Source organism: Mustela nivalis (assembly GCF_964662115.1).
Source record: "Mustela nivalis genome assembly, chromosome: 5".
NCBI lineage: Eukaryota > Metazoa > Chordata > Mammalia > Carnivora > Mustelidae > Mustela > Mustela nivalis.
In genome coordinates this window covers 80,345,968-80,372,649 of record NC_139024.1, presented here as the reverse complement: position 1 = coordinate 80,372,649, position 26,682 = coordinate 80,345,968, and the positions used below count along the sequence as shown (strand labels likewise).

General features: G+C 42.2%; 1 long non-coding RNA gene across 2 annotated transcripts; it reads right to left on the bottom strand.

Annotated features, from left to right (window-relative positions):
• Positions 1 to 19,633: 19,633 nt before the first annotated feature.
• LOC309865607 lies at positions 19,634 to 22,850 on the bottom strand. Of its 2 annotated transcripts, none has more exons than XR_014312195.1 (2): positions 21,530 to 22,850; positions 19,634 to 20,009 (listed from the first exon to the last, which is right to left on the bottom strand). It is a non-coding gene; the product is annotated as an uncharacterized lncRNA (long non-coding RNA). The 2 variants fall into 2 exon arrangements; XR_014312196.1 differs by lacking the exon at positions 21,530 to 22,850 and adding an exon at positions 20,728 to 20,855.
• Between the last annotated feature and the right edge of the window lie 3,832 nt (positions 22,851 to 26,682).

Here is a 26,682-nt window from a genome sequence, read left to right as displayed (position 1 = left end):
TCATCAGCATGGCTCAGATTGGCAAAGCCTCGCCTTGGAGATGAAAGGTTTGTGAGGAACCATCAGGAAGCTAATGGGATAGAGGCAAGTGAGCTGGGCAGTGAACAACATGGAACATCTGGCAGCCATCAGGGCAAAGGGCAGAGGGTAACCCACCCAGACCTGCCTCTTGGATGAACAGAGTGGGTCCCGCTCTGAACTAGCTCTGGGCGAGGAGAATTCCAAGTCAGGGAAGGAATTCACAGCAGCCACATTGCTGACAGCAGCCACTCACCGAAACCCACACTCCACATGCCAGAGCTCTCTCCAGGCCAACACAAACAGCTGCAAGAAAATGATTCTTCAAGAGGTCTCTAACACAGTGTCCTTCTGGAGATGCTCCTAGAAGTTGGCACTCACTCTAAGTGCCAAGAATCAGCCCTTAACCTTATCATCTGTGTTCTGGTCTTCCTTTCACTTCTGATTTGGAAAATTTACATTGTGTATGAAATTTTTAAAAATTTCAAGCAGGTAAAATTAAATAAACATCATGTCATTATGTTCTATCCTGACTGCCCTGTATCCATGAATAGAATAGAAGCAGCAAAACCAACAGCACATCAGAGGAGAATAATAAATGGCACCCAACCTTTACGTCATTCGTGAAAGGTATCCTTTGGAGAAACTGAACAAATGAGAACAGCTTGCCATAGGAAATATGACTACAAAGACTTGAGACTGCTGTTTATAGGCTAAGTAGCTTTCAAACCAAGGGCAATGTGGGCAGAGGCTGATTATCTCCAAGTGTGTGAGCAGTATGACCTCGGGTTTCAGAAAAGCCGGGCAATGAATGGCTGGTTAGAAATCATAAAGGCCGCCTACTTGCTGGCATTGTCCTATGTCACTGAGTGTGATAGAGAAGAAATGGGTTTCTGTGGTACATGAGGAGAAAAGTTTTATTAGAAGCTCCGGTGCAAGTGGTGTTGCTAAATTGTAAAAAAGCATACATTTGCAAGAGGAGAAAAATCCAGATGTTCAAGGCCCTGAATCAGGGTGTGAGAACGTGTCACATTAACATGTTCACTGTTACAAGTAAGCCTCAAGGGCAGATTATTCAAAGAAAAGTGACAGCAAAGAATTTCCTAAACCTATCAAGAACTTTCTCTCTCTTTAGTGAGTGCACACCTATAAATTTCCTTTGTTCATTTTCAGTGCACGTTATTCTTTTTGTTCAAACTGATAATAATAATATATTCTAAAATAGTGTTCTTTAAGTTAAATTTAGAGCTTCAAAACAAGCAGGCTGCTATTCAATCTCATAAAGCCATGAGGTTTCTAACCATGTTTCCAGATTTACTGCCAAGAAAAGAGATTGCTTCTAAAACCACATGGAGACGACGGCTGCTCAGAGCTCCCTAACCTCACAGCATTCTCAGCTCCAAAGGCATCAATTTCATTTCAGTCCTTCCTCAGGATGGCCACACCTGTCCTGAATACTCATATCTCCAAGTCTGACTACAGCTCTCTACCCTGTACATTCTCCTAGTCAATCATTGCCATTATGTACACTATAGCCCTTCATTAAGAAGTCCATTCATCAAACAATGTATTAACAGCCTCCTCTGTGCTAGGCATTGTTTTTCCAAGACATCAATACAAGGCAGACAACAATCCCTGAGGGGTATGGTAGCCCAAGGTAGATAATAAACAAAAGATATATGATAATAAGTAACATGTTACATGAGAAAGTGATACGTGTTCTGGAAGAAATAGGGTACACTAAGAGGGATCAAGAAATGGAAGCAAAGGTGGAGAGGGGCTTGCAGTCAGTGGTGTGCTACAGTCATCTCGCACCAGCTCCTGTGGCTTCTCTTTCGCACAGCCATGCTCAGCAATATCAATTCAGTGACATCACAGTGGTAACTCGAAATTGCTGAACACTTGCACCATGAAAACTTGCAAATGACATGAAGTACAGCTTCTCTTTTCCCAAAAAATCACCTGATAAACATTTGCCAGCATTTCACTGGTGTGATTTTAGATCAAATATTGACATTTGACCAACGACATGAATGAGGTGAGGGAATTAGCCTTGTGGGAGCTAGAAGAACATTCGAGGCCATGGAACAACTGTAAGAAAAGCCTGAAATAAGGAGCAAGACAAGTGTGGTAGGAATAACAAGAAATGCAGTGAAACTGAGAGCAAAGGGAACGGTAAGGTGAGCTCAGTGGAATAACTTGAGAAGAGCTTGTGGAGGGCATTGTAGGTCATTGGAGGGACTTAAACTTTTCCTCTGAGCATTGGAAGGTTATTGGAGGTTTTTGAACAGAGGAATGTCAGGATCTAATATACTTTCAACAGGACCACTTTGACTGTTAGGTTGAGAATACAGTGAGGTGTGGGGGAGATGATAGGAAGTAAAAGGTGTAAGCAAGACAAGGTATTCTAGGTATTCTATTCTATTGTGTAAGGGTAATATGATGACTCAGAGTACCAGTCATGGGTGTAGTGAGAAATGGTTGGTTTCTAGATATATTTCAAAAGAACCTACAGGTACTTGGATGTACAGTATCAGAGAAAGGAGTAAAGGTTGACACCTAGACTTTTAGTTTGAACGATGGAAGGAGGAGTTGACATTAACTGAGAAGTGGAAGACCAACAGTGGAACAGATGCAATGGTAAAGAAGAGAGGGATACCCAGAAATTCTGTTCTGGACAAAATTAGCTTGAGATATCTATTTGCTGAGTAAAAGGTAGATGTATGAGACTGAATTTCAAGAAAACATTCTGGCCAGGAGAGAGACATTTGAGAGGCATAGACAGCAGTTAAAGTCTTGAGACAGGATGGCAATGCCAAAGAGTGAGTATAGATAGTGAAGAGAGAAAGAAGAAGGATTCAACTTAGGATATGCCAAGATTAAGAGGTCAGGGAGAAAAGGAGGGCCAGCCAAAGAAAGGGAGGCAGGAGCAGCCAGAGAGGTAGGAGAAAAACCAAAGGAGAGAATGGGAGATGGGAAATTTAAGACAGTAAGTATAGGAGACTCTTTCAAGGGCATCTGTTGCAAAGTAGAACAGAGAAATGGGGCAGTAGCTGGCAGTGGAATTGAGGTCATGAGTAAGCTTTGTTTTGCCTTCTTTAAAGATGAGAGAATAACAGCAAGTTTGTATGTTGATGGGAAAGGGCCAATAGAGAGAGAAACTTCAGTAGAAGGGAATTTTAGTCCCTCAGCCTCTAAGCTGGTTTCATTTCCCTCTTTTCTTCATTTCCCTCCTTAGTTAGCCTGGTCCCATGACTGGCTATTTCTGTTATGTCTTTACTAACCCCCTAAAATGCCTCCTTTTTGTTACTTCTTCCTTCCCAAGCCCACCATTTTCTTTCTTCTCTAGAACTCCTGGGTTGCCAGTTGGCTTTACTGCAATAGATTTATGCTACTAACCTCGGATGAAACTACAGAGCTGTCCAAGTCTTCTTTTATTCTTATATTCTTTCATGGCTTATTTCCTAACAAATGACCAAGTGTTTATTCTAATTTTTTTAAAGAAATTCTCTTAATCAGCATTCATTCAACACACATTTATTGAGCAACAAATGTATTGCAGACACTGGGGGCTGGACACCCACAGCCATGTCTCCTCATATTCTCAGCAGTTGACCTTTACTCCACTCTACTGAAATGACTGATGTGAATTTTTTTAATCTTCTCCCTTACATTCTCAATTTTTTAAAGACACTCTTCCCATCATTTATAAAAGATGAAGTTTCTTTGCTGGTCTCAAAGATTAACTCTTTTATTTGGGCCTTGATTCTACTGCCTCTTACATTTAATAATTTTAATTTAATAATATTTACTATATTTAATATCCTACCAATTAATCTCACTCTGTCTTTAATATTATTCCTCCCCAATTGCAGTCCCCTTCCTTCCTCCCACAGGTTAACAACTATATTGACTTTTGAACTAATCACTCTTTTGTTTTTCCTTGATTTTTTCATATACATATCTAAGTATAGATGAATACATTTTCACACATACATACATATAAGGTAAATATAAATATATATGTGAACGCATATGTACATATATATGCGTGTGACAATTTTGCTACTACTAGAAAATCAGCTGAAAAGATTCTGGGTTATAGTCTGGCTTCAGACTATAACCTTTTGGACCATCAAGACAGGTCATGAGTGAGTCCTGGAAACATAAAGTTGGGGCATTCAGCAGGAAAATGGTGAGGAATGGGGTGCTCTGCATTTCCTCTGCTAAGCTCACCATGGCTTGTCTTCACATTAGCTTGCCTAAATGTCTGGTCATTTTACTCTCCTTCTTCTCCATCTTTCATTTCTCCTGCGGTGTCCAGAATTAATTCTAAACTATGTAGACAGCATTGCAGGGTCTCACTACCTTTAAAGCAGAATTTTCCACTCTTCCTCTTTTTATTTCTTATGTCACACTAAACTACTGAAGCCGTTACATTGAACAGCAGGATTCACAGAGCACAATCAGAAGACAACCTGGTTCTTCACCTCACAGCCCACTCCGCCTGCTCTGGAACACCATCATTGTCCTCAGGGAAGTTTCAGGCAGATAGCTCATGGATAATGAAAAGCCCTGTCATCAATATGAGTCCTAATAATAGCCTCATTCCAGTAAACCGTTGAGTCACATATAACAGACAGAACTCCAAATCTCACTCAAAGCCTTTCTTCCTCATTGTAGGCTGCCTCATGCTTGCTGTGAGAAAAGACAGCATGACTGTCTTCTTCATTTTTTACCGTATCTGAGCTTCTGACCCTGCCTCTCCGTCCTCTGCTCATGGGGCTAACCTGTATCCTCACAGAAGGGGAGAGAGGAAAGGGAAGCAGGAGGAGAGTTTCTGCCTTGACTGGCAGCAGGGGACCTGGCACTGGTTTCCTCCAGGAAGCAAAGGCTTAAAGCTGATATTCCTGTTGGAATGTATTTGTGATCTAAGGAGGCTCACCTGGAATAAACCCTGGCATTTCTCCTGAGACAGGATGTACCTGCTCCTCCAGCCAGTACCCTCCCTCAGCCCCTGGGGCCTCGGAATCTACTCCTTCTTTTAAGGTCACAGCCTGCTCTAAGCAAGGCTCTGGGGAAGGCTACTTTCACCATTGTGGCCAACTCTGGCCCATGGAAAAAGCACTCAAGTGCCCTTTGTCCCCACAGTCTCCATTCCCTATGCAGTTATTCAGCCACAGACTCTTGACTTTGGGATTTTCCAGTCATGGGTCCAGTAGCGGCCCCTTGTCCTTATAGAATCCAGTGGGCATAGGTCCACCTCTCTGAATGGTGTCCTTAAAGTTCAATTGGCTCAAGAGGAAAGGAAATATTTCCAAAGGGGAGGGAGACCGTTGTAGTACTCCCACAACTTGCTCCAAAGAAATTATCTGTCAGATTTCTAATCTCTTGCTAACAATAATCTCTTGTATGTGAGTTTTAGTCTTTTGTACATCTTCCAATTCTGTAAGGTTCTGAGAGATACAAAACTGGTTTTTGTCCTATGAATGCAAATTTAACTTTGAACCAACAAGTATGTCTCATCAATTCCTTTGATTCTAATTTTGGGGAACTTCAGCTAAACCGAGACAGAACTTGTTATATTTATTTTCCCTAAAAGACTCTGGTTTGTTGTTTGTTTGTTTTTCTGTCACTTCTTCCACCTGGACTATCCATCGATCCTCTGTCATATATAAGGCTCAGCTCAAAGACCACCCCCTACACAGAGCTGCCCCAGATTCCCACAGCTAAAATGACTTCTCCTTTCTCACACCATGTTTATCCCTCTCAAATAGTGGTTAACCATTACCTGTCCTTGCATTGGGCAGAGGATGCCCTTTCCCCTACTGAATATAAAAGCCTTTGCCATGGAGAATCTGCCCATATGATTTTGCCAGGGTTGCTATGTCAAGTACCACAGACTGAGAGACTTATATAATAAGAATCTGTTTCCTCCCAGCTCTGGAAGCTTGAAGTCTAAGATTAAGGTGGCAGCAGGGCTGGTTTCCTCCATCCTTGTCTTGAAGATGGCCATCTTCTCTCTGTGTCTTCCCATGATCTTTCCTCTGTGCTGTGTCTATGTCTTACTTAATCTTCTCTTCTTATAAGGTCAGATTGGCTTAAGGCCTACCTCAATGATCTCATTTAACTTCAGCACCTCTTTAAAGATCCTATCTCTAAATACAGGCACATTCTGATGTCCTGGGGGTTGGAACTTCAACATATGAACATTCAGTCCTTGACAATGCCTTATTATTCTTATACCTTAACCTGTTCTCCACCACATAGTGCTTGTTGAACATGTGCTTGTTGTCCTGTACTGAAAAACTCCTTGAAGACTTGATGCCAAAAACCCTGAGATGACAGGATGAATTATAATGCTAGTCATAAGAGAGTCATGGAAGGAGCGCCTGGGTGGCTCAGTAGGTTAAAGGGTCTGCCTTCGGCTCAGGTCATGATCCCAGAGTCCTGAGATCGAGCCCCATATCGGGCTCTCTGCTCAGCGGGGAGTCTGCTTCCTCTCTCTCTCTGCTTGCCTCTCTGCCTATTTGTGATCTCTGTCTGTCAAATAAATAAATAAAATCTTTAAACAAAAAAACAAAACAAAAAAGAACCAAAGGTATTTCCTTGACATAATTAATAACATAGACAAATCTTCGGCAATATTGATCAAGGAAAAAGAAAAAAATGTAAATTGTGTTTGTAATGGAAAGAGAGCATAAGTACAAGTACAGCAGATAAAAAACTGAAAATACAATGGAAAACGTCATGCTAAGCACTCAAACTTAGATGGAGTCAACAAATTCTTAGAAAAATATAATTTAACAAATTATATAATATAACAATTTAACAGTTCATGTGTATCATCTATATGTAGTCTATAAAATTAACAAAAACATTTTATATGTATAGATATGAGTATGTGTGTGTACATATATATAGTTTATTTTTTAAAAGATCTTATTTATTTATTTGAGACAGAGAGAGAGAGAAGGATCAAAGGGAAAGGGAGAAGAATATAAATAGTCTATAACATATACCTCAAAGAGGAACACCTGGCCCAAATACTTTTAAAGATAAGTTCTAGTCAGATATTCAAGGAGATTATTGCAATTAAATAAGCAAATTGCCCTGTGAAGGAGGACACATAAAATGAATCCTGACTATATGCCACACATAAAAATAAATTCCAGGTGGACTAAAACCTCAACATGACAAAATGTACCATGTCCCAGGTTTAAAAAAATTATCATTTCATACCCATCATTTTGGGAAAAACACTAAAAAGGCTGATAATATCAAGTGTTGACTGATAAGGGACTAATATCCAAAATATATAAACGCAACTCACACAACATATATCGCACAACTCAATAGCAAAAACACAAATAATCTGATTAAAATAATGGGCCGTGGACCCGAGTAAACACTTTTTTAAAGAAGCTGTACAAATGGCCAACAGGTGAATGAAAAGGTGCTCAACATCATTCATCATCAGGGAAATGCAAATCAAAACCACAATGAGATACCCCCTCACACTGGTCAGAGTAGCTACAATAATAAAAGACAAGGAATAACAAGTGTTGGTGAGGATGCGGTGAAAAGAGAACCCTCGTGCACTGCTGGTGGGAATGCAAACTGGTGCAGCCACTGTGAAAAACAGTAGGGTGAGCCTTCAAACAACGGCAAATAGAGTTCCCACATGATCCAGCAATCTCACTTTAGGAAAGGAAATGAAAACAAAATCATGAAGACTTAATCTCTGCTCCCATGCTCACTGCAGAATTATTTACAATCACCAAGATATGAAAAGAAACTAAGAGCTCATCAACGGATGAATGGATAAAGGTGTGCTATATTCCTACAATGGAATATTATTTTTCTGTGGGAAAGAAGGAAATCTTGCCATTTGTGACAACATGAATGAAGCTGGAGGGCTTTATGTGAAGTGAAATGGGCGAGACAGAGTAAGACGGATACTCCTTGGTGTCATTTATCTGCAGAGTTTTTTTTTTTTTTTTTTAATCAAAATTCTTAGAAACAGAGTAGAAAGTGACTGCCAGGACTGGAAGGTGAAGGAAACAGGGAGAGGTTGGTAAAAGGTAGACTTTCAGCTGCGAAATGGAAAGGTCTGAAAATGTAACATATGTAATGTAAAACATGGTGGCTTGAGCTGATGACAGTATTTAATGTCATTGAAGTTTGCTAAGAAATTAAAACTTAAATGTTCTCATCAAAAACGAGATAAGTATATGAGGTGATGGGTGTGGTTGGTTTATTTTTTATTTTTTTATTTTATTTGAGACAGAGAGAGCATGAGCAAGAAGAAAAGGCAGAGGGAGAAGCAGACTCCTTGCTGAGCAGGGAGCCTGACCCATGGCTGGATCCCAGGGCCTTGGGATCATGACCTGAGCCAAAGGTAGCTGCTTAACCAACTGAGCCACCCAGGTGCCCCAATGGATGTGTTAATTAACTACATGAGGAGGATTTTTTCACAATGTATAGCAACTCACCACGATGTACACTTTAAATATGTTACCATTTTATTGGTCATTTATTCCTCAAAAAAGCTGAAATAAAAGAAAATACCAAGTGTTGTCAAGGATATGGCCCAATAAGAATGCTCAGATACTCCTCTTGGGAATGCCAACCAGTAGAATCTCTTTTGAGCATATAGAGGTAGATAGATGTTAATTGAGATTAGACATTTCACTCTTCTTGTATACCAAACCCCCAGATTTTTAAGGCAGTACCATCCTGAGGCCCAGTGTATGAATCATGTCTAGTTTAAGCTGGTCATAATCATCCCATAATCTTTTGCCAAGCACTTGCTTTCCCATTTCCTTGACACCAAGGGTTTGGCAACCTCATTTTAGCCAGTGGAATGTAAAAGGAGTTCTGATGAGGAACTTCTGGTTGCCAGGACATGAGATTATCCAAGGGCAGGGCAGGAGTAGGTATGTCATTGTATTCCTCATCCATGTCTTTATCCAAATTCCAAAGTTGGATATCCCGAAAACCTAAGGAGTTTTTCCTCCCCCAAAACAAAAGCAAAAATAAAACAAAAACAAACAAACAAACACACCTTGTCCACCTACCCTATTCTCTTTTTTGGAACATTGATTGGAATGAGACTGTGATGCCTGGAGTTCTAGAAGCCCTTGTGTGACCATGAGGTGGCAAGCAAGAGCAATAAGAGGATAAAAATTGGCAAGGTCTTTTGCTGACAGTCAGATAACTAAATCTTTATTGCTTAAGCAATTGTTAGCGAGCTTTCTTTTAACCCATAATCAAATATTTTCCTGATAGAACAATTGTCTGGTAAAGTGAAAGAAAAGCTTCAAGTTCAGAAATTCTATTCCTAGAATATATATCCTAAACAATCCTCGAAAATATGCACAAGAAAACATGCCCAGAAATGTTCACCGCAACACTGTTTGTAATGGTGAGAAACATCAAAATGAACTAAATATTCATCAATAGGAAATATGGATAAATAATTTGAGGTCTAGTCATTCAAAAGAATGCTGCAGGAAATTTAAATAAATAAACTGGAATTACATGAATCAATGGACTAAATCTTACCAGAATCCTGAGCAAAAAAATGCAAGTTGCAAGAGGATTTATACAGTATATTTTTATAAAATTTCAAAACATGGAAACAATATTATATATTATTTAAAGATGAATTAACTTATAATACACATGTAAACCATGCATGGGGATGTTAAATATCAAATTTATTATAGTATTTATTTTTGTGGAAGAAGATAAGGAAATAGTATAGGGAATTCAACTCCATCTATAATGTAAAATCTAAAGTTGTCCATGAATACTAATTATTCTAGATAATAACAAGACTATTTAAAGAGTTCTCTAAAAGCATATTTATAAGATGCATCAAGTCCTCCTTGGCTCACTCCAAAGTTTACAGTATTTAAATTACAAAATTTGAGGCCTATAATTCGTGAGAGATAACAGACAGAATAATCAATCTTAATGTATTAGACACTCCCAAGGTAATTTCTGTTGGTATCAGAATAATTCGGTAAATCATAAGTTTCTTTGCAGTGTTGGTCAGAATCCTTTGCAAAGTGCTCCAATCCACACAACTCTGGATTCAATGTGTATATGAGTGTCATTCCTGCCATTGTTCTTATTCTCATTATCCTTTATTTTTCTAAGACATGTTATAAAATTGCAGTATCTTCACCCCTATCTCAGAAAGACACTTCATTTCAAAATCACAAACCTTTCCCTTGTTCCGACATTAAGGCAAGTAAGAAGCTACAAGGGAATTCAAGTTTATTGAAAAAAAAGGAGATGAGAGAAAGCACTGTTTGTCCCAGGCAAATAAGACAGTCTTCGTTCTACATCAAAGGCCAGATAAATACCAGATATAATTAATATTTCGTTCTTTCAGTAAGATTTTTCCCACTGTCTTACAAGTGGTATTTCTTGAATTAACTTCAAAGTGAAGTTTCGCCAACACCTTTTTTAGACCTCGGTGCTAAAAGAATTGTGTAGAAAAGAGGTAGGGCCTTAAGGGGGCAAAGAAATACCAAAGTCCTACATTAAGCAAACAAAAAGGTTCCAGGGAATTTTGGATAAATGAAGACCAATCTGCAAATGCCTCAACTGTGAGTGCGAGAAGTAGGAGACGGAAGAGACTTCCAGAAGAGTGCTCATACCAACCTAATGGACAGAGATTGCTGCGGAGGCGGCCTTGACCAGCCCCAGAGTCCCAGAATTGAGCAGCTCAGGTCTGCTTCCTTAAGCTGAGTGAAGCAAGTATCCCTTGGGACACTTAGGAATTCCCTGGCCATTAGAATCCCTTAATAGAAGTGCCAATTCCAATATAGTGATAACACTCTGAGTTAAAAGGACCATTAGCCTCCAGAACACAAACCAGAAAAAACTCCATCCATCCCCTGAATCAAGAGGATGGAAACACAGAGTGGTGCCATATTTCAGTCCAACGGTGGTACCCCTGTTGTAAGCGTCTGCCATGAGAGCTGTGAAAGGGTGGGCCAAGAAAGTGACCGCGGAAGATCCATGAGCATGGTCTGGGAAGCTGATCAAGCAATAGAATTGGCATGTAGGCACCAAACGAGGCTGGAGATAAGGCATGCAGAAGCACCAGAACATAGCGAATAAGGAAGGCAGGTACTTAGGAAGAGGGGAGCTATAGAGAAAAGCAGAAGATGAAGTTAGGATAAAGAGAGATAATCAAGGGGCGCCTGGGTGGCTCAGTGGGTTAAAGCCTCTGCTTTCGGCTCAGGTCATGATCCCAGGATCCTGGGATCGAGCCCCACATTGGGCTCTCTGCTCAGCAGGGAGCCTGCTTCCTCCTCTCTCTCTGTCTACTTGTGATCTCTGTCTGTCAAATAAATAAATAAATATTTTTTAAAAAAAGAGAGAGATAATCAATAATCAAGACAAAGAAGGCCAGTGGAACTACAGGGTATTATGCTAAGCGAAATAGGTCAGCTAGAGAGGGACAATTATCAGATATCTCACTAATTTTAAGAATTTGAGAAACAAGCCAGAGGATCATAGGGGAAGGGAGGGAAAAAGAAACAAGATGAAACCAGAGAGACTTTTGGTCTCAGGAAACAAACTGAGGCTTGCTGGAGTGGAGGGGGCTGGGAGGGATGGGGTGGTGGAGGGAAGGACGTTGGGGAGGGCATGTGTGATGGTGAGCGCTGAGAATTGTGTAAGACTGAAGAATCACAGACCTGTTCCCCTGAAACAAATAATACCTTATAAGTTAATTTAAAAAAAAAAAAAAAGACAAGACCAAAGGTCACAGAGTAGGATGAGGCAATAGTTAATATAGTGTACAGAAATGACAGAGAAAGGCAAGTTCTTCTGGGCAGGATTAGGCGTGAGAACTGCCCCTTCCCGTCTCACTCAGCAGAGCTTCCATCACCCTGAGAACCATAGTGGTGTCTCCAGAGGTTGGGCCTCGAGCTGCAAAGCCCCTCTTAAGCTACAGCTAGTTTCCAGCCTCAAGGCTGCTGTCTTTGTAGCTCTGCTCTCCCCCATTCCCATCCCCACTGTGCGTAACTACCAGCACAGGACTCTCTCCTTTCCAGTTCCCGCGCTTTGGGCATTGCCTCTTCCCGGGGCACGTGTGGTCTCCAATGAGTCTGAGCAAGCTCTTATGCTCAGCCTTCCACTCATCGTTCCCACTTTCTCTATTCTAGTAATCTGGTTTCCCTCTGAATCTGACTGCTGACCTTCCCCCTGAATCTGACTGCTGACCTTCCCCCTGAATCTGACTGCTGACCTTTCCCCTGAATCTGACTTCTGACCTTCCCCCTGAATCTGACTGCTGACCTTCCTTCTGAACTTGGCCGCTGAACTTGGGCCTTCTCTCCAAAGGCCAGACTTTAGAATCTCTTCCCATTTGGGAAAGAGCTTGCTGGCAGATGTTCTGGAGTTCCACCACCTTGTAGGACAGAACAGTGAGCAGCACAGATAGAACAGAAATGTCCGAGAGAAAGCCGAAGATGGAGGCAACATGATGGGTGACATCTGAGTGAGCAGTTTCAGGAACACGAGCGCTAGAGTCTGAAATAAAGGGAGGGGCAGGAACTGATGAAGGAAACTGGAAACAAAAGAATCTCTCCAAGGAGCAGGTGGGCTGAGGCAGTCTTCTGACCTACCTCTACTTGTCTTCATTTCCCTCTTGGCCCAGAAGGACCTGCTTTCTGAACGAGACATGGGGGAGGCCATGAGAAACGGCCGGCTTGGGTGACCGTGGGATGAGAAGGGAGTATTTCCTTACAGCAGCTTCTGATAAGGACATACTTTGAGCTGCTGTCTGCTTACTATTACTCCTTCAAAGGAAAGCTCTAGTGGCCCTGCTAGTTCTAAGCTTTCAGTAACCTATCTGTCTTTTCTTGCCTTTGGACACAGAAAGAGAAGCTGAGCTTCTTGGCTCCACAGGTCCCTGCTCTAGAACTATCTTTTCCAACCTACTTTGGGTAGCTAACTTGCTTTCCGAAAATCCTCTTCCTGGCCTTTAAATCTCAGTCTGAAACAAAAGCTACTGTATGGGGGCTCAGTGGGTTAAAGCTTCTGCCTTTGGCTCAGGTCATGATCCCAGGGTCCTGGTATGAAGCCCCGCATCAGGCTCTCTGCTCAACAGGGAATCTGCTTCCTCCTCTCTCTCTGTCTGCCTTTCTGCCTACTTTTGATCTCTGCCAAATAAATAAATAAAGTCTTTAAAAAAAAAAAATCTACTGTATGGATTTGAAAGTTGCTAAGAGAATAAATCTTAAAATTTCTCATCACAAGAAAAAGAAATTCATAATTACATGTGGTGGTGGAAATTAATTAGGTTCTGTGTGGCGATCATTTTTCCGTACATATGTGTATCGAATCATTATGTTATACAACCAAAACTAGTATAATGCTATGCTAATTATAACTCAATAAAAAATGTAAAGAAAAATACATTTAAAAAAAAAACAGATAAAGAAGCACTGATTGTTCACATTTACCAAAATAGTTGCTCATTTTAAATGCTATCACTGTAGGGCACCTTTAGAATTGAAGGCACATAAGTTTTCTATAGTTATTAGTTGACCAGCCCCCTGACTGAGAGTATGTTCGTTTTCTGATGATTATAACCATTTTTCCTGTCAACAGTCACATGGATAAAATTAACATTTTGGGCTAAAAAATAAATTTATGTCTGTTTATAGAGTTTTTTTCTCAGTTCAAATTTGATATCACATTCTTGTTTGGAGAGAAACTTGCTGGGTCATAACTTTAAGTCTGCAAGAAGTTCACAAAGGGTAAGGAAAAGCTCCTGTCCTAATTAACAGAGTTTAGATCATTGGAGTTGCTTTTCCCCGAGAGAAAAATCAAACGTTTAAGGGTAAGAGCACTTGAGCATTCCGAAAAACACATGGTACATTTATTATCACATGCTCTCTGTTCTTTCAATGGAACCTCCAACATTTGTTGCTTGGCGGCTCTTATCAGAGTCAGAGAGATGAAAGCAAAGCTACAATTTGTGTTATTTTCATCCCCTTCAGTAATTGAACTTTGATTATCAAACTCCTGTCAAGTGCCATTCAAGAAACTGCAGGGAGAGACTGAGAATATGTGCAAAGTTCTCTCAGACCCTGGACCCCTCCCAGAAGCAACAGCTTTGCGGGAATCACAAGCTGCCACCACACCGCTCTTGCTTCATGGGGAATGGGCGCAGCTCAGAGATGTCTGTTTAAGGAGATGGACAAGGGTTTGGCGTCCAACGCACCACCAAGACCGATTTCTCTGCTCATTCACATAATAGCTGCAATCTTGTCCCAATCAATGAACTACTCTAAACTCCAGTTTTCTCATGTGTAAAATAAAAGTAAAAATGTATACACTATAGAGATTTTGCATAAATTAAATCAATGTAATTTAATTTAGCGAGGCCCCTGGAGTCAGACTCCTTGGGGTTCAAATTCTGGCTAGACCACTTACTTGCTCTGTGATTCTGGGCAAGTTGCTTCAAGTCGTTAAGCCTCAATTTCTTCAATACACGCAGTATTGATAAAAATGATTCCTACCTTCTCCAGTAGTGGCGTGGAACAAGTGAGATTATCCACAGGAAGAATGTAGTAGCTGCGGCTGGCAGGTCGTAAGTATTCAAATGAAGGTCAGCTGTTACTCTAGAAAGCACTGCACACAACAACTATTTCCGGTTCTCTTAACTAGGTTGCACATTAATAGAAGGCAATGGTGCTAGAAATGCCAGCAGGCAGACTCTTTTCTTTACAAAGCATTTCTTTCTCTTTTTTTTTCTTTTTTCTCCTTTCAAGAATGTTCTGGTACACATTAGCAAAACGCCTAGGGGGAAGGGAGCCTAGAAATGCTTTAAATGTATTCCCTTCACAATGAAATCCATGTGCTTTCCAAAGAAATGGTATCCTGGAAAGGGGCCAGTTACCGTAGGTGCCTAAGATTGTAAATAAACCATTAAGGAAGAGACTCCAGGAGTCCAGATTAAAGATAGGTCATTATTATTGTTAATATCTTCATTAACATTTTTATATGCTTTTTTAAACGTGTGAACTGTGGTTGGTTTAGGGACTGAATTTTATTCAAGATGTAATTGTGTAGGTGTTTCCAACTGTAGAACAATGTTCTTTGGGGCAGTAATTAAAAGTATAGTTTTGGGAAAATGTTGAGACTGAAGTTTTTAGATGAAACTGAGGCCTAGCCCCCGCTGCTGGTCCCAGGCAGGCCCCCGCCTCCCAGCCTTGCCTGGGCTCCTCTGGGTTCCCCAACTTCCTTACTCTGTGGGAGCTTCCTCCATGGTCAGCAGACACATCTCGGGTTGGGTGTCACTTTCATTCACTTTCTGCATGCGAGGACCTTTCACATCCTAGACGATTCTTTTTTCTTTTTTTAAAATTTTTATTTATTTTTAAAATTTCTTTTCAGTGTTCCAGAATTCACTGTTTATGCACCACACCCAGTGCTCCATGCAATACGTGCCCTCCATAATACCCACCACCGGGCTCACCCAACCTCCCACCGCCCTCCCCTCCAAGACCCTCAGTTAGTTCCTCAGAGTCCACAGTCTCTCATGGTTCATCCCCCCCTCTGATTTCCCACAACTCTCTTCCCCTCTCCATCTCCCCATGTCCTCCGTGTTATTTCTTATGCTCCACTAAACTATGGAACGCTTCATGAATTTGCGTGTCATCCTCGCACAGAGGCCATGCTAATCTCTGTATCATTCCAGTTTTTTAGTATATGTCCTGCTGAAGCGAGCACACATCCTAGATGATTCTGATGCTCATTCTGGGCTAGGAGAAGATGGGCAAGATGACAATTTTCACTACAATAACTCTTGTGGAATTTTGCCATTTTCTGACTCTCTTGCTTTTCCTTTTTGCAAAATGACTTTCTCACACCCGACATGCTAAATAAATGTGCTTAAAAAGTGGTATTTCATGGTTACCAGAAGGAAGTGGGTGCGGGGTTTAAAAAGGTGATGGGGAGGAAGGAGGGTGCTTGTCCCATTGAGCACCAGGTGTTGTGTGGAAGTGCTGAGTCACTATATTGTGCACTTGAAACCAATATTACACTGCATGTTAACTAGCTGGAATTTAAATAAAAACTTCAAGAAAAAAAAGTGATATTTCATGGTTACCAGGGGCTAGGCTAGTGGGGAGTTATTGTTTAATGTTTAATTCTGTTTGGGATGATAAAAAAAATGTTCTGGAAATGGATAGTGATAATGTTTACACATCCTTGTAAGTGTACTTAATAGCCACAGAATTGTACACTTGAAAATGGCTAAATTGGTAAATTTTATGTATATTTTACCACAATTTCAGAAAGTGCTATTTCAACATTGTGGCTTAATCACTTTTTATAGACACAATACTTTCTAGTCAGAGAGCATTCAGTGGCCCCGGTTCGAATGGCCTGCCAGTTGAGGTGGGCACCTGCAGCTAACATGCTACTTCCCACAGGTACCAGGGACCCGATGGAGGTAACCAGAGGCTGTATTTCCTAATTTGCATATTAATTAATTGTATCTAATTAGATGTTTTGAATGGGAAGGTTTGCTATTTTTAAATATTCTAAGCACCCTCCTTTCAATGTCATCACCTAAAGGCAGGGTTTTCACTGATGGCTTAGTTGTCAAGCAAAGGATGGGTGTTAAGGGGCACAGCTTCCCACTTCCGGTGAGTCAGTTCTGACCTCTCATCGCCATTAATGTGAGATTTCAACTCGAGCCGTCTAATCTTGGTATTTGGTTGGGGCATTAATACTGTGAAAGCAAATTCATCCTCCTAGAAAAGCATAAACAAGCATAAACATGTTTTTGAAGTTCTGCTGCTTGAATCATATTAGTAAAATCACCCCATGAACCTGGCATGAGTTGTTTTCTACTTTTCAGAGAAAGTTGTCTTAGAATAAAGACAGGGTGGGGTGTCTTTCCATCCCACAGGGCGCTTGCAACAAGGATGGTGTCTGCAGAGCTGTGACGTTTCTCTCTCTCTCTCCCCCTGTCCGTCCCTGAGTTTCTCCTTTCAGTTCTCTGTTTCCAAGTCCTCTCCCCAGCTTCTTTTCTTTCTTTCCCACACGGGCCCTCTGAGGTAGAAGGTGGACAAGGCAAATATTATTATTGCTATTTTACAGATTTTACAAGTGACATACAGGGAGGATAAATGAAAACAGAGCTCACTATGGGAAGAGCCAGTCCTAAACCCCATGTCCTGTGACTCTGGCCTGATGTTGGTTCCACAGCTGCAGCCAGGATTCTGGTGGTCCTGCCGTCCAGGAGGGGAACAGGGATGCAGCACCACCAGACGTAGTGTGCCAGTGACTTGGACAACGGGCAGGTATGGTGCTGAGCACAATTCATCATTTAGTTTCCCTGAAGATGCTCCCAGAAGTTCCCCTCCTGGCTGCTGGGCAGTCCTCATCCATCCATCTAGACTAGAAGAGGGTGTAGCAGGTGTTCAGGGTGGGGAGGCCAACAGGCACATATGCCCTCTGCGCTGGGGTGACTGTGATGCTGAGTTCCTTTTAAAGTCAAAACTGTCCACCAAAGTCAGCCATTTTTAGCCCACATAGCTGGGGAAATATCACAATAAAATTATTTCTCAAAAAATAAATTCGGTTGTCACATTCAATTATTACCTAGTTAATTCTAGCTACACAGATACTCGATATAGGAAAAAATTTTAAAACATCTCTTCCAGGAGCACTTGGGTTGCTCAGTCGGTTAAGTGTCTGCCTTCGGCTCAGGTCATGTTCTCAGGGTCTTGGGATTGAGCCCCGCATCGGGCTCCCTACTCAGAGGAGAGTCTGCTTCTTCATCTTGCGCCTGCGCCTGCGCTTGCTCTCTCTTCAAGAAATAAAATCTTTAAAAAAAAAAAAAACCTTTCCATTTCCCTTCCCCCAAATGATCAATTTAGTTATGTAAAAATGCAAAAGATTAGCAACATCCTGTTAATACTATGATAATCCATATATCTGTGATACAAGATCGTCGTAACTTAAGAACTCTTCATCAAGCTTCCTGAATCAAGTCTGTATTTTCCCCTTTAAGTATATTAAAAAAAGAAATCCTGGTCTGAAAAGAAACTTTCAATGGGCGCCAAAAGCATTCCAGCTTTTATTCGCCATTGCTATTTGCAATCACCCAGAGAGGAAACATGAGAGATCCCACCCAGAAAAGTCCCCTTCAGGTCACAACTGACATTCTCTTTCTTAAGGTGCCCTGCTGCAACAAGCAAAAGCCAGGTCAAAGATAGATCTTTGGGGCACCCCCTGGTGGCTGAGAAGTGTCAAGAACTCCGTGTCCTGACCCAGAAGGTCAGTAATCTTTGAGGCTTTCTAAATAGCCATCACCAAATTTTCCGTTCAACGTTGTAAATGCATTCAGATCAGGAAAACAGGAGGGAGTGGAAAGAATTTGGAATCACAAGACTTGGATTTGAGTCAGAGCTCTGTCATGTTCTAGCTATGCAAACCTGGGGCTGGCTGGTCAGTTTCCGCAGCGCTGAGGTTGAATCTGGGGTTTCTCACAGGAGATAAGAGGCAATGTCAAAACTAGAGCAGTATACGATTCCATTATCTGATATGACCAGAAAAGGCAACTTTATGGAGATAGAGAGGAGACTAGTGGTTGCCTGAGGCTGGGGATGGGAATGGGGATTAACTATAACTGGGCATGAAGGATCTTCCTGGGGTAAGGAAAATGTCCTCAACTGGACTGTGCACAACTCAGTAAATTTACTAACAATCATTCCAATGTGCATTTGACCTGGGTGAATTTTCTGGTATGTGAGTTATATCTCCGTAAATTTGTTTTTTCAGATAGCAACTGGAAGGAAAACCAGGAGGCGTGGCCTGTGCAAACCCAGGTACAGAGCCAGGAAGCCTATACCCTGCACTAAATAAAAGGGAAAGGGAATGTGGGGTAAGTTAGGGATGGACAGGAAAAAGGCCCAGGACGGGTGCTGCTGTTTGGAACTGTATTTTGGCCACTTTACATTGTCCATAGCTTGTGTCCAGGAACGTTGCATGTGAGGGGCCCAAAGTGCATTTCCCCTCCTGCAGGCTACGGGCAGGCCTTCCGTGCACTGGGTTGGAAGTTCTGGCGGTCAGGGGCACTTCTGTTGGAGGAAAGACTATTTAAGCAGCTGGCTAGAGGCAGCTGCTTCAAAATGACTATTTTTTTTTTTTGAAATGTAAGAACTGTGTTTTCCTTACAATATTTCTCAGTATGAGGTAATTCAGTGTGGTTGGGGAATTAGATGACACTAAGGCACTGAGGAGTGGGCTGGGGGAGAGCATGGCTTTTTTTTCTTTTCTTTTCTCTTTGCATTACTTACTAACAGAAAACCTGAAAGTGTGAGAATTTATGGAAGTGCAATAAGAAAATTCAGGAGAATATCTCTAGAGGTGGGTAGAGAGAAACTTGGTAGGAATAACACCCAAGTGAAGCTGGAAGGAAGCAAGGAAGGAAAGAAAAAAGAAAGAAAGAGAGGGGGGAGGAAGAGAGGGAAAGAGGGAAGGGGGGTAGGGGGAAGGGAGGGGAGAAGGAAAGAAGACCCAGATGATATAGCAGGAAATAACATTGTATCGTACATACCAAATGGGTTTACTATCTTTAATACAACAGACACAATCCAGACACAAAAGTGGGCAAAGGATGGCTATAGATGATTCACAGAAGGAAAGATAAGTGAATAAATACAATCTATTGTGAATAAAGCAAATAAGTAGAATCTATTATATTTATATTATATATATTTACATAAAATAAAATAGAATCAAAGGACATTTAGCCTGGCTACTAATTAATAACTATTATTAACAGAACAATGAGCAGGGGCTCCTGAGTGGCTCAGTTGGTTAAGCATCCATTCTTGATCTCAGCTCAGGTCTTGATCTCAGGGTCATGGGTTCAAGCCCAGGACTGGGCTCCAAACTCCACACTGGGCTTTGGGCTCCAAACTGGGTGGTGGAGCCTACTTTAAAAAAAAGGAAGAAGAAAACAGTGAGCTATTTTTCACCTGTGAGATTAGCAAAGATTAAAAAGATTGGTGTTGATTATCCTTAGATAAATGGTATAGCCTTGCTGGGGGGAAATTTGGCACTCTACTTCAAAATGTAAATATGCATGCCTTTTGGCCCATCAATTCCAGTTTGGAGAATTACCTGATGGTAATAATTACACATGTGTGAAAAGATATATATGTTAGTGTGTTCATGATTGAGTTATTTGTAAAGACAAAAAAAAAAAAGAAAGAAAGAAAGGTTCTCAAATGTCCATCAACAGGGACTTGATGATTATACATCTATTCAACAGACTATCCACGTGGTTAAAAATTAAACATGTTACATTAATAACTAAATTAAAAATGAACATGATCTGTATTTTAGGTCATGAGGAAAATACTGACATTATGTCGCTAAGTAAAAAATGTCAGTGCCATAAAAGCATAGATGGCATGATCACATTTTTGTTTTAAATTATACTGTGTGTGTGTTTGTGCACACGGGTGCATGTGTGTAATGGCCATGAAGAGGCACTGCCCAGATGTCCCTTCAAAAAAGGACTTATTGCCCCAACTGTCAGCCCTTTCGGGAATGGCCTCACTACAGAGCCCCTTCCCAGTGTCCCTCCCTGCTGAGCAGGGCTGGTGGGTACATCCTGACAGAGGCGGGGACAAAAGGCGGTCATGTTACCTCAAGGGGAGCCATTCTGCTGGGCGATTTTCACTGCAGCGCTCCCTGTGGGGTCCGCTGAGGCTGTCATCAGGCCTGCAACACAGCGGTTTCCCTCAATACCCAGTGCTGCTCTCATCCCCGTCTTCCCACCAAAGATGATCCTTAAGAAGTATCTCTCACGACAAACTCCATCTGAGAAGCTGCTTTGTAGAAAACCGAACCAGTGGTTTTTATACAGACCCAATGGACAAATTCTGGCAAACACATATCCGGCCAAGTATTTTACGTTGGATGGGTTTTACGTTATAATTTTTGACCTTGTCTGATTGTTTTAAAATGGGTATTTATTAGTTTTGCCATCAGATGAAAATAAAAAAAACAGTTAACAGTTTTCGTTTTATTCTGGTCCAGACGACCACATGGGAGTACCCAGGTTGCAGTGGCAGCACCACGCCCCCTGGTGTGCGCTCTTTCCAGCAGGGAGGCGAGCGATTGTGAACGCTCTTCTGGCCCCTAAGACCCTTCCTACTGCTCCAGGTCCAGATGAAAGCTTTGCTCCTTCCTCCACCAGGTTGTCAGCGTATTGTTGAGGTTGCCTGTAGAAGAGCCATCTGGGAGGACTGTGAGGACCCCCTGAAGATGCTGTGTGTGCGTCCCTGATGGGAGTAGATGGACACAGAATGCTACATGTTGATAAATTCTCAAACCTGGAGTACTTACAGGTTGCTCCACGATGTTTCATCATCACTGGGAGGAACGCACATGCTGGGGATGAGCCCAGTGGTGTCTGCTACTCCGATTTCTCAGCTTAGAGCCTTACCTGTTTGCCAAACACCTTGTGCCGCCTGCACTCAAAGTACCTGTCTTTGAGTTTCCTTTGTCTTGTGGCTTTGCCAGATTTGGGCTGCATGCGTGATCCTGTTCAGGGGCAGGGGAGTAAGGAAACGATAGGGTTGCAAGCCACGGCTCCTGATAACCAGGTGTTTTTGCCTGGCCAACGCAGTCTTAGGGAATAATGAGTTAGTTATCCATGGTAGCAGAGTCCGGAAGTTGTCCTCCCCACATCCATCCTTTGTGTCTTCATTCAAAAAATTCAAAATCCAAGCTTTTGCTGGCACACTTTGCAGCCTCCCTTGCAGCTCAATGGGATGAAGTGAGTCAAGTCTTACTGATAGTATGTGCACAGAATCCAAGTTCCAGGCTGTCTCCTTACCAGACCCCTGTCCTGCCGGTCAGAAGGCAGGTCCAGTGTGGGTGGCGGGGAGGTATCTGTGAATATGCAGCCCAGGGCAACGCTCCAGGGATGAAAATGTGCTCCAGAGAGAAGCAGCGATGGTCCTTGTCGCTGGGAACCTCCACAGCGTCCCTTGACTACTCACACAGGAACTGTTGTGTAAGAGAGAACGGAACTCCTTTCTTGTGTAAGCCACTGAGCTCGGGGAATGGGGATGTGCAAAAACCAATCATTGTTTTTGTATTTTACTCTTATACTCGATTATAGTGTTTGCTACGCTGATGTATTTACTTCTCTGTGTCCTTCTCTAGAACATTTCTTTCTTTCTGAATTGCTAGCGGGGAAGAGGCATTCTGTGTTTGCCAAACATATGAATAATTGAATGCTGGGGAAGCTTTGTAGAAAAGGGAAGCTGGAGAACTGAATACAAAGCTTGATTTCACAATTTCCGTAACAAAGGGTTCCCCAGGTCTCTCTAGCCCATCTGCTAGGGCCCCATCAATAATGCAGGACCCAGAGATGATGAATGTCTAAGTACTCATAGCCTCCCCTTCCCTCATCCCTGGAGGAAGATGCTGGTGTTTTCCTGCTCAGCATGCTGTACCACTACACCTCCATCCGGACCAAAACTCACACCCACATTTCAGATCAGATTAATTTGCGTAAGGAGCACAGCAAAATGAAGGTTTGTGTCAGAAAAGCCTGCGAGAAGGAAGCAGGGAGCAGGCTACAGGGCGGGAATGTGTGGGAGTCTGGGAGGATGGGGAAAGAAGATGTGTAAAGAGACGAGATTATGAACGGTGTTTCTTTCTGAAAGTCGCTTGAGAGATACCGGTAAAGTCCTCTCTGACAGTGACTCCTCAGGAAAAGATCAGGCTGAGGACCCTGGGATTTTGTTTCCTGACAATCGTCACAGCTCAAGTTTCACGGCTTTTAAACCACCTCTTCGTGGAGGTCTTCAGCTCCTTCCTCAATTCACAAATTCTTTCTGAGAGTTCTAGATACTATCTTTCTTGTGGCCATGAATCCTAACCCTCACTGTGATGCTGGCTGCTCATAAAATCACAGGAAAGCAACCCGCACCCTCCATCACCGCCATGGTCTCCCAGGGGCAGCTGATGTCCCTGCCCACAGCAGGGTCTTCCTGTGCTCAGGACATCTTCTGTCCTGGCCCCCTGGTCCCTAGGATGGACCAGGGAGCTGACATCTGAGATACAGGTCTTTGCCATCTTCACTTATCTCCCAGGTACATAGGCAAACATTGAAAATAAGACTTCTTCTTTTCTGTTTCAGCTGAAAAACCATCCCTCGGTTCATACGGTTATGGTTCTATCTCTCATTTGAAAGCACAAGGCAGACTCAAGCTGGCTCCAGCCGGGAGCCGGCGTTAGTCGAACTAAGCTAACTTGCAGTGCGATGAGTGGACCCCGAGTCTGCGTGAGCTCTTCAGCGGCAGGTGAAAACCCTGGGCAGGTTAACACACCTGAGCTGTGGTGTGGCTTCGGGGGCACGAACTGCAACTGCCAATGGCTGGCCGGGCCTTCAGGGGTCCACAGGCACCTCTACGAGGGTGGGCAGACCCCCTTTTGTGATTCCTCAGTCTGAGGAACCCCCAGTGTGAAGACTTGGCTGGACGCGGTTTCTGAGCTTTATTAAGCATTATTATTAGTTTGTACAAAGGAGCCAGAAGCCTAAAGCCAGGTTATGGAATATGGAATATTCAGGATATTGAGGCGATGATAAACAAGATCACTGACTTACAGAAATGCACATTGTTCTTGACATTTGACAAACGCAATTTTGCTGTAGTTATTAAAGATACAGCTTCTTGTGGTTGGTAAGGAGACAATCTGCCGAGCGCGTGCAGAACAGTGACATTTGGGTGACATGGGACCTGAGGGCAGTAGCCAGATGGCTTATTTCTGTGACAAGTAAGATCCCTGCAAGGCTATGTGTGAAGAAGTACAGGCGTTATTGGAATTTCTGTTTTACCATAGAGAATTAAGGAATATTACTGAGTGGGTTTTCTGTCTATCCATCTTTATTAACAGAATTCCAGAGAGTATAAGGCCATAAAATTAATCATTTATTCAGTATTCTGTGTGAGGCATTCTACTTGGTACTGATATTAAAACATTTCAGTAAATATATTTGCTCAATAAAAAACCATGACCCGTCCTATAGGAAGAACAGAATATTTGAAATAACTGCCCTAATGTGTGGTTAACTTATGTAGAGGGCGTGAGGTCCGTAGCTGTTGGCTGCTCCCAGCATTGCAAAATCTATGCAAAAAAAATTGAAATCACACACACACACACACACACACACACACACACACACGGAGTAGTGCTTGATGGGAACAGAGAAGGAAACTAGGTTTTTCTTAACTAAATGAGGTATTCCCTAACATTTTGGATATTTGAAAGCTAATTTAAGCTCTGAAAACAAGATAAGGCTCATCTATTAAGTGATCTCTGGGATGCCCCAGGGCAACAGCAGATCCCAAATATACTCACTGAAATGTCAGCATTTCTGTTCCCCTTTTCGGCGGTGATACAGAGAGCCTCATTGTGTATTCTCCCCAGCAGATCTCGCTGGCAGAGTCTGTGAAATCACAGTGGCCAATTCTCCTTCCCTGGGAATGGGAATGCTGGGGGAGGAGGACTCCCTTTAAAGCTGCCTTAAAGTAAAGGGATTTTTTTTTAATAGGTCACTGAAATTTATTTATCATATATCTATATCATATATCATATATCTAAGCCATGTCTGACATATGGGAAAATGCTATTTACACAAAACATTAAACATTAAAAAGAAATAGTATTGGTTTTTTAAAACAGTACTAGGATCCCAGGATTCTAAGAAGAAAGTTTGATTCCAGACCTGCATTGTAGTTATCTGCCCTGCTACAAGAAACTAGAGTGGAGGTAACCGGCAGTATATTTTTCCGGATTCAAATATGAATGGAATTCATATGTGTGTTTCTGCATCTATAGTTCAGATGCAAGGTTTGCCCCTCAGTTCAGTTCACACAGCTCTAGTTCACCGGTTGCATGATGGGCTTGGCTCAGGCCTAGGGCAAGCTGGGAGCCACTGTCCCCGTATCATTGGGCCAGCCAAGCCTCCTGCCTCGTGCTGACAGTCTGCACTCAAGGGGCTCCTCTTGGATAATAGCTAAAGGAGACAGGAAAACCAAGTTCTGGGCAAATGGAAATGGGCATGGAACAATAGGAAGTGTTGTCTCCCACTGGCGCACAAGCACGCATGTGTGGGGGTGTGTGCGTGTGTGTTGAGTGTGCTGTGGAAGGGATGGGAGTTCTAAGAGTACCCTGCCAACTCTTCTTGGAGCTTGAGAAAAAATCCGATTAGATTTTTACCTCATGGGATGCAACAATATATAAATATATATAAAACACCACAGAAGAATAAAGAAGAGAACTTAGCGAAGACTAAGAGATTGTGGACAGATCTGAGGAACATTTAGGAGTGTCAGTAGCACTTTGCGACTGACTGGATATGGAAAGCAAGGGAAAAGGAAGAGTGATAACCAGATTTGTGCCTTTAGCAACTGGGGCCTGTGTCCTTCTGTTAGCAGTGGAGATAGGAGGACATTGCCTGACTCACCTACCTCTTTCCTGCCACCCACAGCCGGCTGCTCTGTCGTCAAACTCTCAAATAAGACTGTCCCTGAATTCCTTACTATGACAATTACTTCATCTTACCACTGATAATAATTTTTTTTTAACTAAAACTTGGGATACGTATTCCTGTGTTGTCTGACATGGGCAAAACTGTCTTCCAAATGAGGATGAAAGATCCTTGAGGTGGTTCTTGTTTTAGGGCTTCAAGGTTAAGCTCCATTGGATCTGAAATACCAGGAGTTCTTTGGTGGGGTGTGCCATGGGTTCTCAAGCCGTTAGGAGAACCATATCTGACCTACAGAGGCATGTGAATTAGAAGACTGATCTGGATAAATCTCAGGATTCCATAATCTTCCTAAGTGGCCTCTAAAAGAATTCTTTTCCCCAAACCACTTTTAATCTCATAAGGCCCAAAGAAAGTTAGAAAGTAACAAAGCTGCTTCTTTCTTTTTTCCCTTGGATAAAAAACAAAACAAAACAAAATGAAAAAACCCTAATGCATTTTCTTTCAATGGGCTCAAGTTCCATTTGACGATGATTGGAAATTGCGTGAAGGAAACCATCCCAGTAGGCCTTTCGGTGGCAATGGGGGTAAGGCGTGCCCTGTTCCATTCACACAGCTAAAGTGCTCTGATGTTGTGCAGGTGGGCGCTTCCATACCAGTAAGTAATGGAGAGATAATGGTCTTTCTCTGTCACTATGGAACTATGTTATTTAAGGTTCTTTGTGAATTATCAATTCTATTGATTAAATAAATGTTTCAAGACATCTCACTTGATCACTGCATCTTCTTTTGAGTTCTGCCTTTGGCTGTGTCTCATTTGTTGGAGGTGGGGGACAACTCCCCATGCTGTTTTTATATGTCTTATGACAGCTCTTGTTCCAGATGTCTTTTCAAGGATATTTGTGTATGGAAGAATATTGAAAGAGAGAGATAGAGTCTCTCTCTGGGGCAGGAGGCAGATTTGTTTCCTGGACAGGATAATGAAGATAATGTCCCTCTGGGACAAAGTATGGGTAGGTTTGCTAATGTTGCCAGCAGTTCCGATCCAAGGCTCCGAAGGAGATCCAGAGGGACCCGCCAAAAGAGTCCTTGGC